This window comes from Zingiber officinale, chromosome 7B (genome assembly GCF_018446385.1).
Source record: "Zingiber officinale cultivar Zhangliang chromosome 7B, Zo_v1.1, whole genome shotgun sequence".
NCBI lineage: Eukaryota > Viridiplantae > Streptophyta > Magnoliopsida > Zingiberales > Zingiberaceae > Zingiber > Zingiber officinale.
Genome location: NC_055999.1, coordinates 35,317,317 through 35,332,888, shown reverse-complemented (window position 1 = coordinate 35,332,888; position 15,572 = coordinate 35,317,317). Strand labels below are relative to the sequence as shown.

At 36.9% G+C, this 15,572-nt stretch overlaps 1 long non-coding RNA gene across 1 annotated transcript; it reads right to left on the bottom strand.

Moving 5' to 3' along the window:
- Positions 1-949: 949 nt before the first annotated feature.
- Positions 950-1,548, bottom strand: LOC122003680. Its single transcript, XR_006118028.1, has 3 exons — positions 1,405-1,548; positions 1,073-1,114; positions 950-972 (listed from the first exon to the last, which is right to left on the bottom strand). It is a non-coding gene; the product is annotated as an uncharacterized LOC122003680 (long non-coding RNA).
- Between the last annotated feature and the right edge of the window lie 14,024 nt (positions 1,549-15,572).

Below are 15,572 nucleotides of genomic sequence, written 5' to 3'. Positions count from 1 at the left end.
ATGCCCCTAAACTCATTTAGAAACATAAGTAATGAGCGGTATCTAGCAATACATCATTACTACCCAAGTTACAAGAATGTTGAGATCCAACATCACCTTGTGACTACTAATTGTGACTCCTCACAATATATGACAAGTGTCCTTCTATCCTAGACATCTAGATTGATCAATGTGAGGCATAGACCGTGTCATCCTCTAATCAATCTAAATCTTGAACTCCAAGTAGACTCACTCAATCAAATGAGCTCAATATCCTATATTGACTCATTTGGGCATGGCCATGCACTTCGTGGTCTCACTCTATCAAGAATACCGATGTCTCTCCCGTCATATAGGAGGGATAGATCCCATCTACATCACTCACATCCCTCCGCATAATTTGTTACATACCCAGTAATCACCTTTATGGTCCACCCAGTTACGGGTGACGTTTGACGAAACCAAAGTACATAACTCCTTATGTAGGGAGCCATGGTGACTTCAGGTCTAAGGACTAGTAGTCATACTAATAGCCACATGAGAAAGTATATGACACTCATATAACGATCCATGATACTTTCTCATGGCGAGTCATTCAGTATACATTCTCTAATGCATACCCATGTGTCAACTTGATATCTCTATATCCATGACTTGTGAGATCAAGTCATCGAGTTGACCTACATGCTAGTCTTATTGCATTAACATTGTCCCTGAATGTTAATACTCGACTAGGAATGATTAAGAGTAGTGTTCCCTATATCATCTCACTATCGGTTCAACTAACCGATTGATATAGGTGAGAACCGTCTACTCAAGGACGTTATTATACTTAATTTATTTGGCACCAATACAAGTAAGTATAATAACCAAAAACCAAATGCCTTTATTTATATAGAATATGATACAACAAGTCCAAAATACAATCATCAAATGATTGGCTCTAGGGCTCTAGCTAACACTTTTGCATCCTTTTTTGAGTACCTTCCACCTCTTGAGAACACAAGGGGAAAAAAGCAATCAAAAGTTATTAATTTTCAAATTCAAATAATCAAATAGATATAAATTATGGCCAATAAAATCACTTTTTTACCTGGATAAAATTCTTTCTAATAATTCTCCACCTTCACATAATCTGGAAAAGAGAAAAGCATATTGTTGAGTTCCAAATTAACAGAAGTACTACATAATTTTTTTTTTAAAAAAAATTGCTGCCCATCATCTTAGAAGTGTTCATTTTAAAATTTGTATGGAAAAGTATTATCATTTTTCCTTAGTGCAGGATACAAAGTGGAAAGCAAAGAGGCATATTAGTAGGATACTACATGCAAAAAGTTTTGGATATATCTTGTGACATGGAACAAATATCAGATGTAGAAACACTGTTACTCATTGTTAAGCTAACTAGAGTTAATTAAGACATACTCCATGACTACGTAGACGTTAAGTGCATCCTCACATGCATCATAAAATTTGACAAGATTATTATGGTTGGACAAGGCTTTGAGGATTTTGACCTCTCTACGAACATCTTCAATTGATATTGGTGTTGTCATCTGTAAAAACAAGAAAGAACCTGTGAAGTTTCAAAACACCCATTACAATGTTTGTAACGACCACCCTTCTTACTACTACTACACTCTAAAGATGACCGTTACTTTACTACTAACTCTACTTAACCGGTATGATTAAAAAACACATGGAAACCCTACCGAAAAATTTCGGCAGAATCTCCCCTATACCGGTGACCTTAAACTGACATACATAACATAATATACACAGCCACAGGCGGCTGGAACACATATCAAACACACAAAAGGAATAACATCACCACGCAGTTTAATGAAATCAAATCATGCAAGTAATGAATAGCGGAAACAAAATAAAAACATACAATTAACTAACAGCGGAAGACTAAATGACTCATCTAATACATTCTTAATAAATGACAATCTTAATAAATTCTTAAACTAAGTCCCAAGGCTTCCATAGTCCTGGCATCACACACCATCCGCGCCACCTTGTCGCCTTCCTTTCTATATCTTTTCCTTTCCTGTATCTGCAGTAAGAGGAAGTGTAGTCTATAAGCAAAATTTGCTTAGTAAGCGCTATCTAACTCACAAAATCATGAATGTGCATGTATACGAAAAGAACTAGAAACTATATGCTCTAAAAATAAATAAAGCATAAACATAACTGCTCATGTCAAACTAATAGCAAAGAAAAGCTAAGAAATCTACTCATGTAATTCTAATCGCTAATCATGCTACTCATCTAATAGGTAAACATGAAAACTACTCATCCACTAGATAAACATGGTAGAATAAAGAACTAAACTTACTGAATTCTAAACACCTTCTGAATCTTATTCCACTTGTTTAAAGACTTATTCTTTAATACTTTATACTTATGTAAAACTTTCAAAAACTTATACTTATAATACTTCAAAATAGTAATCAACTTCTCTTGGGCCCGACAACTGTGCTTTTACTTTTGTAACGACCCGACCCATTTGGCGGCCCATTTGGCGACCCTCGGGTCGTCGACCGTCGACCGTCGGCCGTGCCGTTACTACTAGGTTATCTAAACCTAGGGACGACTATGGGAGCCCAACCCAAGGACAGAGAGTCCAGTACAGTGCCACTGATAAAAGTAAAATACTTGTTATCTTTTAATACTTCTATATAATGCCTCGGCATTTTCTTAAGCACCTTGTGTGCCAAAAATCCCTAAAGTCTTGACTTTGGGATCTACTTAAGGCCTTGGCCTTTTTCTTTCTTTTCTTTATCTTTCTTATACTTGTTAATACTTCTAAAAGAATACTTCTTTAAAAGAAACTGAAATGTTTAAACAAATTCTAACTTTGAAATGCTTAAACCAAAAATCTGTCTACTATGCTAATCAAATTCTGCATATTAAGCTTAATAAAAACCTGTTTTAAGATTGGAATTCTGCATGCAATACTTATCAAAATCTGCAAGCAATACTTATGAAAATCTGCTTATTAAAATCTGCATACTATACTTATACAAATCTGCATGCTATACTTATAAAAATCTGCTTATTAAAATCTGCATACTATACTTATACAAATCTGCACTCTAAAGACTTAATCAAACTTCACTATAATCTTTTAAAACTGCACTATGAGGAGATCTAAACTACATTAAAACTTCCAAATTGATTTCAATTATCTCAATTTCCCCACTCATCTAATATCAACCACTGCTTTCTAAACTTTCTGTTTCATCATCAACATGATCTATTTATGATTAGAATGATATTTACTCCAATTTCCCTTACTTTTTTAAGTCCGTTCCTACTTCAAACCAATATGAAGAAGTGATCTAATTGGAATTGTAAACTATGAATATTCAATCCAAATAACTTAAGTGCATATTGGAAGAACATTTACTCAAGCATCATAAGTTCAGATCCACTAAAATGATCCTGCTCCTCTCTACTTGGTCCATCAAGAAGAAAGACAAATACTAAGGTGTTTCATGCATATAGATTAACACTGTTAACAGCAGTGATCTCATAGAGGACCCAACGCTAAACTTCAACCAATGTACTTACTATCAATATATCATAAGCAATTAATGGGAACATCCAGGTATCATCAGGGGACAAATTAAAACCTCTAAGCATCATAATGGATTGTTTCTACATCCTAATCTGTTCTACACTTTTAAATGTTAAAGCCAACAAAAAAAAAACATCTTGGATCAAGGCTTGTAAATCTTCCATTCTCTGTCCCCTTGAAACTCACGGTAGCACTTCAAATTCCCATGTTCTGTTTTGAGATCCACGGCAGTAAGCACACAAAAGAAAAGAAAACCACTGCTGCCTATCTTATGCTAAACAAACAACAAACCCTATTCCCTTTCTTTGAAGCACACGGCAACAGGCACAAAATAGATCCGAAAACTAAAAACACAAGTAAATTCATGCAAAGCTTCGGAAACAAGGAGAAAATCAAGAATTAAACCTCGGAGCTATCCTACTGCAGGTGAGTAGCAACTTACCTTGGGTTTCTTGGACTTACAGCCGAAGAAGAAAGCTTCCAATGCTTCTAGGGCTTGCGGAGGATCTCGCAAACTCGCCCTCTTCCTCGTGCCTACTGTTCCTTCTTGACGAGAGGAGCTCGAATCTGAGAAGAGCTCGAGGAGAAGTCCCCGTTGGCCGGTCGTCGGAGAAGCCCTAGCTGCGGCTTCTGCGTTTTCTCCCGCAACGCCGTCGCGAGAGAGGAGAGAAAGGGTTTCGGGAGAAAATTAATTTCTCTCTTAACTTATCCCTTTTTATAACCTAGGGTTATTTCTGTTATCAACTATACCTTAAATAATTTTACTATCTATTCTTAAACAAAACCGCCCGCAGCACACTTGGTTAGCCAGGTTTTAACCAAGTCAGAGATCTCGGCTTCGAATCCTCACCCGCGCACTTTTATTTCCAATTTATCTTACTGTTCCTAAATACTACTTAAATATATATCGCTCCATATATGATTAACAAAACAAGCGTAGCTCGGCTGGTCGGCTGCGTCCGGTTAAAACTTGGTTTGGGTCCGAGGTCTTGGGTTCAAAACCTGGCTTCAACATATATATTTTTATTATTTGTTTTAAACTTCTTCCTCTTGGTAAAAATACCAAACGAACTCCAAAAATAGCATAAAAATACTCTAAAAATTTCTAAAATTCTCTAGAATTTTTCTATAGCATTTCTAAATATTTTTGAATTATTTTTGAGGCCCAAAATGAGGAAATTTGGATCATTACAATGTTAAAATGCACTAACAATATGAGGCATGCATGATAGCAAGGATACACTTTCCAGCATATGAAGGAAGAAGTCTCATTTCAATGACTTTTGACAATTCCAAATCATCATTACTTTCTGAATCTGAGCTTTCAGACTCTTCATCTTCGTCGCCTATCTCGATCTGATGAAGAATCTAGCAAACAGTACATAAGCAATAAAGCAAAAAAAACAACACAGGAGCCATCAACCAATCTGACTATCCTCAATGGTGTAACTCAAATTTGCCCCTCAAATAATTCAAATCCTTCAGGACATTATTACTATAAAGAACCATTCTCAGCTAGTAATCACCAACTCAAATAGGCAACCTCAAGCACCAACATGTAGCTATCTAAGAAACAGCTTACCGGTAGCCCCTTAATTCATGCTATCCAGGACATTTTATACCTGTCTATCCCTTTATGAATTGAACAAATCCATCCGGGTTCTTTGTATGTCCAGTAAAGTATCTGAAACAGACAGGGAGGACACATGAGAATTACAAAATGTTGTCATAAAGTGGAGAAGAATGTTGCTTACAAACCAGCAGAACTACTAGAACACCAGCAGCTATAGTCAGCCCTACTATACCAATGAAGGTAGCAACAACATTCAAGCGTACCTATAACAGAAACCAAGAAAAAAAAGTAGGCTTGACAGCAAAATTTGCACGGGGCATAAAATAGAATTCACAATTCAGAAAAAAGCTGCAGTGGAGTTTCTCCACCAGTTTCCTCTGAAATACTAGCCATCAACAAACCCCATTCAGTATTTATCCCAACTACAGTTACCTGAATGAAAACAAAAATGATTAAAATACTGAAAATAGACTGAACAGAGTTTCTTGTATAGCAGATAAAGATTCACATACTCAAATTGAAGTTCAAATTACTTTCTTACAAGAAGTTAAATTTAATCTCTAGAAAAGATTTCTACTCATAAAAAATATATAAAAAATTATTATGAAAAAAATAGTCCAAGCAATCACATACCAACATATTACCATATCCATCAGCAACCTTGCATCCAGACATTAGAAAGGGTGATTTAGGGCAACTTCATCCAAAAACTCGAACACAGATAAATTGCAAAAATAATGTTGCTCAATGGTAACATTATTAACAAACCAACTAATTAACTTAAACAGGAGGATAAGACTATGCCGATTTGGGAATCGAAACTAAACTTCGAATTATCTGGAAGATGAAGGAGAAGTAGAGAATGCACTAGGCCTTTCTTCAATAGCTGCGCTGACTCCCTCACCTGGACTTTGCTGCGGCATCTCCTCGGAGGGGCGTCGTCTTTGAGGACGGCGCAGCAAAGGCGACGACGCTTGCGGAAGGACTTCGAGAGGGGAGCCAAAGCTAGTAGCGAAGCGACGGTGGCCCGATTATTAGGGGGTCAGAGATGATGCCGAGGGAAGCAAGACAACTGCGTACCTGGAAGGAGAGGTCGAAGGATAAAAACCCTAACATCTAGTGATGGGGAAACGAAGATTTGGCTGCGTACCTGGAAGGAGGCAGAGGCGGAGTCTCGTCAGCGATGGGATGAAGCGAGCGTTCTTCGTGTCCAGAGCCGAGATGCATGCAAAGAAATAGAGACTCGATCGTGGAGAAGCAAGGGCATCGTTCTAGGAAGGGGTGGACGGCGCGATATAGGTTTAGGTTTGGAGGAAATATTAAAGTGTTTCAAATTTCGGCTAAGTATTGGTGGGAAATTAAATTATTTTATTTTATCATAGACACCGGGTTTTAAAAACCGCTGTTAAAATCGGTGTTTATTAATGAAAAAAAGGGCGCTCATAGACATCGCCTAAAAAACCGATGTCTATGAGCTAAAATCTGCGCTCATAGACACCGGTTTTTGGAAAAACCGGTGTAAAATACTCAAAGACATCGGTTTTTGCTTAAAACCGTTGTTGTTCCACTGATTTCTATGAGGGATTTTGTTGTAGTGTGAGAAATCGTCCATGAATACCTCCATAATCTTTTCTGTGAAATTTGAGAATATTGCCTTCATACATCGCTGAAATGTAGCTAGTGCGTTGCAGAGTCCAAATGGCATTCGTCGATGATCATAGGTACCAAAAGGGCATATGAAGGTGGTCTTTTCTTGATCTAGGGGATGTATTAGAATTTGAAAGAAATCAGAATATTCATCCAGATTACAAAAATAGGAATGCTTTGTCAATCTTTCTAGCATCTCATCAATGAATGGTATGAAAAAATGATCTTTCCTAGTCTCCTTGTTTAGCTTCCTGTAATCAATACACATCCGTCATCCTGTAACTGTCCTTGTTGGAATCAATTCATTATTTTCATTTCTAACCACAGTCATCCCCCCTCTTGGGGACCACATGGACTGGACTCACTCATTTACTATCCGATATATGATAAATAATCCCAGCATCAAGAAATTTCAATACTTCTTTCTTCACCACCTCTTTCAAATTTGGATTTAACCTTCTTTGATGCTCAATTGAATTTTTATATCCTTCTTCGAGCAGAATTCTGTGCAAGCAGATCGAAGGGTTGATCCCTTTAAAGTCATCAATGGTATATCTGATTGCTTTTCTGTGCGTTCTCAGCTCCTAAATCAATTTCTGTGCCTCTATCTCTATCAAATTGGCGTTAATTATTACTAGGAAGGTGGAATCTGGACCAAGGAACACATATTTAAGGTTAGGCGGCAGAGGATTTAACTCCACTTGAGGTGGTACAATCTCAGGCAAAGCTGGTTCCTGTTCTAGTAGCCGTATTTCTTCGTTTACCATGACTTCTTCTGGTGCTCCCTCAATTTATTGAGCCATTCCCTCAATATCATCGTCATCATCCAAGTCCTCCTCCATACATGATGCTGAGATAGATATCAAACCTCCCGGCGATTTTAATAAGATCTCTCCACACCATGGAAACATTTTTTGTACATCCTTGGACTGCACACTAATGGACTCCTCTAATTCTACCTGAACCTCATTCCCTATGTGTCTTAATTTATTTTCATCCATCAACACTCCCATATCCTCTTCTGCTTTGATTGGGTGTAGAGATAAGTTTAGTACGTCTTGTCCTGACCACTCGCTAAGATTTGACACCACCATATGGATTATTTCTTGTGCTTCATCTAAACTTTTTTTCATGAGTGCCCCCCCCCCAGCTGCTGCTTCGAAAAGGCTCTTGTTCTGGAATGAGAGTCCAATGTAAAATATGTGAAGAACCAACCAACTCTCAATACCGTGATGAGGGCACTGATATAGAATTGATAGGTACCTATCCCGAGCTTGATGCAATGCTTCTTCGTCACGTTGCTTGAAGTGTAGAATCTGATCCCTCAACTGAGCAGTTCTTTTTGGAGGAAAGTATCTGTTTAGAATTTTTTTTCTAATTCATCCCATGTCCTGATGCTTCTCGGCTGTAGAGTATTGAACCAAACCTTTACATTACTTCTGAGACTGAATGGAAAAGCTATAAGTTCTATTAAATCAGCCGAAACCCCCTGAACTCTCAGTGTGTTGCAATAGCTATGGAAATCTAGGAGATACAAGTAAGGATTCTCTGAATCTAATCCCCCAAACTAATTTTCCTGCACTTTAAAGATGAATGATGGTCTGAGCATAAAATTCTTCGCTGGGATTTCTAGAAACACAATAGACCCTAGCTCTTTAGCAGACTTCGATGCTGCATAATCCTTTAATGGTTTTAACATCATGCCTTATCCAAACAGACCGGGAGCGCGAAATAGACGGATATGTAGGGTAATGGAATCTCCTGCAAGGTTTTCTTTTTACATGCAAAAATAATATGAAATATAGTAAAGAAGAAAAGATGGAATAATATTATTTTTGGTGTTTTAATAATTGCAAAAGGTAACAAGAATAAAATTATTTATCTCTAAATGCAAAATAAAGGAAAGATAAAGGAAAATAAAACAAGGTCTAGTCTAATCTAGTATGACTATCTCTAATGTTATAGACACAGTCCCCGGCAACGGCGCCAAAAACTTGTTACGATTCCGCAAGTGCACGGATTCGTCATCAGTAATAAAGATTATCGATCCCACGAGGACTGGTTATAAGCACTAATGATGACACACTTAGGATTAGCTACACTATCGATGGTTGTAAGTAATCTAAGAAAAGATATTAGAAAGCGGAAATGAGAACTAGCAACGTGAAGAAATCAACCTGGTTAATGAAGAGTTCTAGGAGTTCAGTTTCATTGTGGTGGTATTGATGTATCACATACTATCCTATACTCATTGTCCATCAGCATGCATTCGTCGGAAGCTAAAGCAACTATCCTTAAGCACCAAACAAAGATGATCCCTATGAAATCCTGTTATAGTTAACCCTTGTCACTAGGGCGCCTCAGTAGATCACAAGGACATAACTCTTATTGATGTTATCAATGATAGAATTAAGGAACTTAGTTTGGTCTCTTACTTCCTTATGGAGGAGTCACCTCTCCTTTCAAGAAAGTACCCTAGATGTCCGTGAGTGGGTTACCTCTGTCACCAGGGCCCCTCAGGTGTATAATAAAAGGTATTCCCTCTACGAGGTTGGCAATTCCAACACAATCAATCAACACGACATAGAGATCGAGTAGTCGAAACAAAGCAAGCGAAATCATCCAATGAATATAAGCATAATATGAGTCTTACATCAAAACCAATCCACAATTACTCTCTCATCCTAGAACAAGGACTCTACTCCATCGACACCGGAGAAAAACCCAAAGACATGATGTATTTAAACATACAAATTCTCAAACACGAAGAGAGAAAGAAGAAGTATGCTTATCCAACGACGACGAGTGATCTTCATGTAACACCCCACCCTCCTCACTACTAGTCTGCGAGGGCGGAGCGCTACTGGACTACTAACTTATCTTAACTAACATTGTACACATGTAATTATCTATACTTAAAACTCTCTAAACACTCAAAACATGCAATTAACTGGCAGCGGAAGACTAAATGACTCATCTATACATACTACTCAGACTTATGTTCATAACTAAATCTATACATCAATCTAATCATGCTGAAATATATGTATTAATCTGAACATGCATGCAACCATTATACAACTCAGATAATAGGTCTAATGTGCATAAAAATTTAAATGAAAGAATTATAAATACATGGCAATCTTAATAAATTCTTATGCTAAATCCCAAGGCTTCTATAGTCCAGGCATCACACATCCATCCGCACCTCCTTGTCGCCTTCCTTTACTATAACTTTTCCTTTCCTTTATCTGCAGTAAGAGGAAATACAACTATAAGCAAAATTGCTTAGTAAGTGCTATCTAACTCACAAAACTCGAATATGCATGCGAATAAAATAAATCTAAAACTGAATGCTTTAGAGGAAATACTACACATGCTCATCTAATAGCAAAAGAAACAAGACATGCTGAAATGCTAAATATGTAAAGCTTATTTCACTTGTTCAAAACTTATACTTTTAAACTTCAAAATAATAAGTTTAACTGAACTGATACATAAGCTGAGCTAAATTGATGCTAGGTTAATGCTGAATCTGAACTGTATTCACGTAACTGATTTGTGGAGTTTTAAAAACTATTTTCATAATAGATAAAAATAATAATCATGCTGCTGATGGGCCCGACAACTGTACTTGCTATGCGCGCATCCCTAACTAGACCCGAGGTAGCTAGTCCCGAATCTAGTAGGGTTTACTATGTTATCTAAACCTAGGGACGACTATGGGAGTCCAACCCAAGGACAACTAAGAGTCCAGCATAGTGCAACTGATAAAAGTAAAATACTGATTCATAAGCTAATTTATCTTAATTACTTCTTCTTTAAATGCCTTGGCATTTTAACGAGCACCTTGTGTGCCAAAATATCTAAAGTCTTGACTTTGGGATCTACTTAAGGCCTTGGCCTTTTTCTTTCTTTTCTTTATCTTTCTTATACTTATTAATACCTCTAATAAAAGAATGATTCTTTAAAAACTGAAATGTTTAAACAAATTCTAACTTTGAAATGCATAAATAAAAATCTGCATACTATGCTAATCAAAATTCTGCATACTATACTAATCAAGATTCTGCATTCTATGCTACACTATTTCTGCATACTATGCAAACATAAATTCTGCACTATAATACTTAACCAAACTGCACTATAATCTTTTTTTAAAAAACCTGCACTATAAGTTGCACCAAAAATCTGCACTACAAGTTCCATCAAAAATCTGCACTATAAATTCCACCAAAAATCTGCACTACAAGTTCCACCAAAAATCTACACTATAAACTTAATTAAAATCTTCACTATAAGCTTACATAAAAATCTGCACTATAAGCTTAATTAAAATCTGCACTATAGGCTTAATTAAAATCTGCACTATAAATTCCACCAAAAATCTGCACTACAAGTTCCACCAAAAATCTACACTATAAACTTAATTAAAATCTTCACTATAAGCTTACATAAAAATCTGCACTATAAGCTTAATTAAAATCTGCACTATTGGCTTAATTAAAATCTGCACTATAAATTCCACCAAAAATCTGCACTATAAACTTAATTAAAATCTGCACTATAAGCTTAATTAAAATCTACACTATAAGCTTACATAAAAATCTGACTATAAGCTTAATTAAAATCTGCACTATAGGCTTAATTAAAATCTGCACTATAAATTCCACCAAAAATCTGCACTACAAGTTCCACAAAAAATCTGCACTATAAACTTAATCAAAATCTGTACTATAAGCTTAATTAAAATCTGCACTATAAGCTTACATAAAAATCTGCACTATAAGCTTAATTAAAATCTGCACTACAAGCTTAATTAAAATGTGCACTATAAGCTTACATAAAAATTTGCATTATAAGCTTAATTAAAATCTGCGCTATAAGCTTAATTAAAAGTTTGCACTATAAGCTTAATTAAAAGTTTGCACTATAAGCTCACATAAAAATCTGAATTTCTAATTACAAGGGAAAAACAAATCTTGGATCTACTCTAAATTCCCAAGCAACCACAATCCTTTACAGCATATTCCAAAAACTAAAAGAAACACTAAATCAAAGCTCGAAACTACCCTTACTGCAGGTGAGTAGCACTTACCTTGGTTTCTTGGTCTTACAATCCGAATTAGGCTTCTAGGGTTTTCGGAGGGCTTGAGATTTTGGCTCTTCTTCATGCCCACGACTTCTCTTCGACGAGAGGATCTTAAGGAGGTGAAGAACTCTCAGGATTTTCCCTTCGCCGGCCGCTGGAGAGAAGCCGAGCTCCGGCTTGTTTCCGCCCGAGAAATCGTCGTCGCCGTGCGCAAAGGAAAGGAGAGGAGAAAGGTTTCTAGGTCACGGGAAATAAACCCCTCTCCTAACTTATCCCTTTTATAATCTCCAATATTCTGTTAACTTCTTAAATAAATTTTGCTACCTTTTCTAAACAAAACCGCCCGCTTAGGCACTTGGTTAGCCAGATTCGCTTAAGGTTCGGTTCGGGTCGGAGGTCGCGGGTTCGAATCTCGGCCGTAACCCCTTTTATTCCAATTTATTTTCTGTTTATTAACTACCACTTAAATAATTTTCACTCGTCCTTTAATCAGCAACGCCCGCTTGAACACTTGGCTAGCCGCGTTTTGCCGAAACCTTTGACCGGGTCAGAGGTCGCGGGTTCGATTCCTCTTCCGAACCTTTTATTCCCATTTATTTTCTATTTCCTAACTACTGCTTAAATAAATTTTGTTCTCCTTTTAATCAGCAACGCCCGCTTGGGCACTTGGTCAGCCGGATTCACTTAAGAGTTGGCTCGGCCGGAGGTCTCCGGTTCGAATCTCGGCTTGGACATTATTTTTGTCGAAACTTCTTTCGTTTAGTAAAAATACCAAACGACCTCCAAAAATTGCATAAAAATATTCTAAAATTTTTTAAAAATCTCTAGAATATTTCTAAAGCATTTCTAAATATTTTTAAGTACCATTAGGACTCGTAATGAGGAATTTTGGATCATTACACTTCGGATCCAATCCTTTGCTTCTGGAGTTAATGTGATGATGAAAGATCGCTGGACTGATATTCTGGACTGCGTGGAATGGCACCAGAGTGATTCTCCTATTGACGGCTCACTTCCCGTCTCTCCCCCTTGAGGAAAAAGGGTTTAACCCCCCTTTTATAGGCTAGGGCGGCACGGCAGCACAGCCATGCCCTTTCTTGGCTCTGGGTGCGCTGTACGGTTGTGCCAATTAGCACGACTGGGGCTCGACTCTAGGGACACAGTCGTGCAGGGTTGCACGGCCATGTACTGCCTAGTTGTGGTCATGGGGGGCACCACTGTGCAAGTATGCACGGCCATGCTCTGATCTGCCTCTGGGTTGGCTGCACGGCCGTGCAAGGGTTGCACGACCGTGCACTTCTCCTCTCTTGTTTGGCCACACGGTCGTGCAAGGTTTGCATGGCCGTGTTCTCTGGCTCGCTCCGTTGCGTTGACAATCACTGTTTTCGCTCCGAAAGTTGTTCCTATCAACACAAAACCAAACAAACAGCAGATATCCATGCAAAAGAGTATATATGATGAGTACATGATAAAAGAGGCGATCATACAAAGAATATGTACGTATAAAACAAGTGAATGCGCGTAAAAACATGTGTAAACTATCATAATATTTACGCACATCACTAATTCACTTTGAGATATCTTTAGTGGTTATAACCAGTCCCTGTGGATTCGATATATTTTTATTACTGATAACGTAAGCGTACACTTGTGGTGCATAACAACGGCCGAGCTACTTTTCTTCTCTGGAATCTTCACAGGGTCATGTCTGGTACACGTCCGAGCACATCTCCTCCTCGGGTAAGTTCACACGGCCAGTGTGAGTCACTTGACCGAATACTCCTCCTCCTCTGCAAAATTTAACACGATGGTGTCTGATACACGACCGAGCTCTGTTTATCTCAAGATTGATGATTTTCCTCCTTTTTGACTTCTCCAACACTTCCATGCCCATGAAGAAATCATGGCCAGCTCATGGAAGTGAAACTCAACATGAAAATAAAAATTAATAAAAAATTTAAAAACACTAATTAATGAAAAAGGCAATCACAAATTGAATCTAATCTAAAAGAACCCTTGGTTTGCCTCCCAAGAAGCGCTTGTTTAAGGTCATTAGCTCGACCGGTCTTCTTAATCTAGGGGACGAGGTTCAGAGAAGTATAATTTTGTTTCTCTTCCAAATTCATACCATGTATATATCTTTTTAGATGTTGACCGTTCACCTTAATAATTCCCAGCTCTTCATTCCAAATATCTACTTCTCCGAAAGGATAAACCTTTTTAACCTTGAATGGATCCATCCATCGTGACTTAAATTTTCCTAGAAAAAGTTTTAACCTTGAATTAAATAATAAAACTAAGTCTCCTTTAAAATCTCTGCGTAAAATATGTTGATCATGTCATTTCTTTGTCCTTTCCTTATAAGATTGGGCATGTTCATAAGCATCCATCCTTAATTCCTCAAGTTCATTTAACTGAAGTTTTCTTTTTTCTCCTATTATCCTGAGATTCATGTTAAGTTTTGTAATTGTCCAATAAGCTTTATGTTCCAATTCAACTGGAAGATGACATGACTTTCCATATGTTGGTTGCTACACCTGGATTCTGTTCTGCTCCCCTGTATAAAAATTTGTACAAAAACAGAACTTAACCTAGCTACCCATGTGCTCTATTGAAGTTAAACTTGGATTGCAAACGATGCTTAACATTATTAATCCAAGTTTCTCTTCAGAAATTAAACTTGGATTGGAAACGATATTTAACATTTTTACTCCAAGTTTAACAGATGTGATCTTCCTAAGTTAAACCATATTACAGAAGATGATTAAGCATTTATTTCAAAGATCAACTTCCAGGTTAAATATGGCAAGGCACTAGGCCTTCTTGGGTATTGGATCATTGGTAGCTATCAAAATTGATGTCACAAATAAACTCCCAAATTAATGTTATGATCGAAAACCCACAACTACACAAAGAAATGTTCAAGTATAAGGGCCGAGTCAAATTTTCGAGGATTATGCTAGAAACATTTTTGTTTTGGATTAAGAACACTCTTTTTGGGTTTTCAAGTTATGAAATGGGGTTTTGTAGTAAAACTGGAATCTTATACCAAGAAATAAATTGCAAACTCTACAATTATCCTACTGCAGAAATAACTCTGAATAATCCAAAAGAAACAAAACTACAAATAATCCTTGGTGAATGCAAAAAAGGAAGGGAAGAGGAATAGAAGATGTGTTAAACCATAAGGCACTACCTCCTCTTCTTTTATAATCCTTGGTGAATGCAAAAAAGGAAAGTTTTAAAACAAAATTAAAACTTCCTTTAATTCCCTTATCATGGCCGGCCAAAACCTCTTCCTTCAAACAAGGAAAGATTTTAAACAAAAATTAAAATCTCTCTTTTAAAATCCCTTTTGTGAATAGCTATAAAAGGAGTGTTTTATAAAATTAAAATATCTCTTTTAAATCCTTTTGTGAATGTCTATAAAAGAAAAGATTTTAATAATTAAAATCTCTCTTTTAAATCCCTTTATGGATCTCTATAAAAGTAAAGATTTAACAAGATAAAAACTCCTTTTATTTCCTTTTGTGACCAATCTAAAAAAGGAAAGTTTTATAATTAAAATCATCCTTTTAAATCCTTTTTATGGATCTCTATAAAAGGAAAGATTTTACAAAAAATAAAACTTCCTTTTCTATATGTGTGGCCGACCCCTTGCTTGGGCACCAAGCAAGGCTTGGCCGGACCTAGCT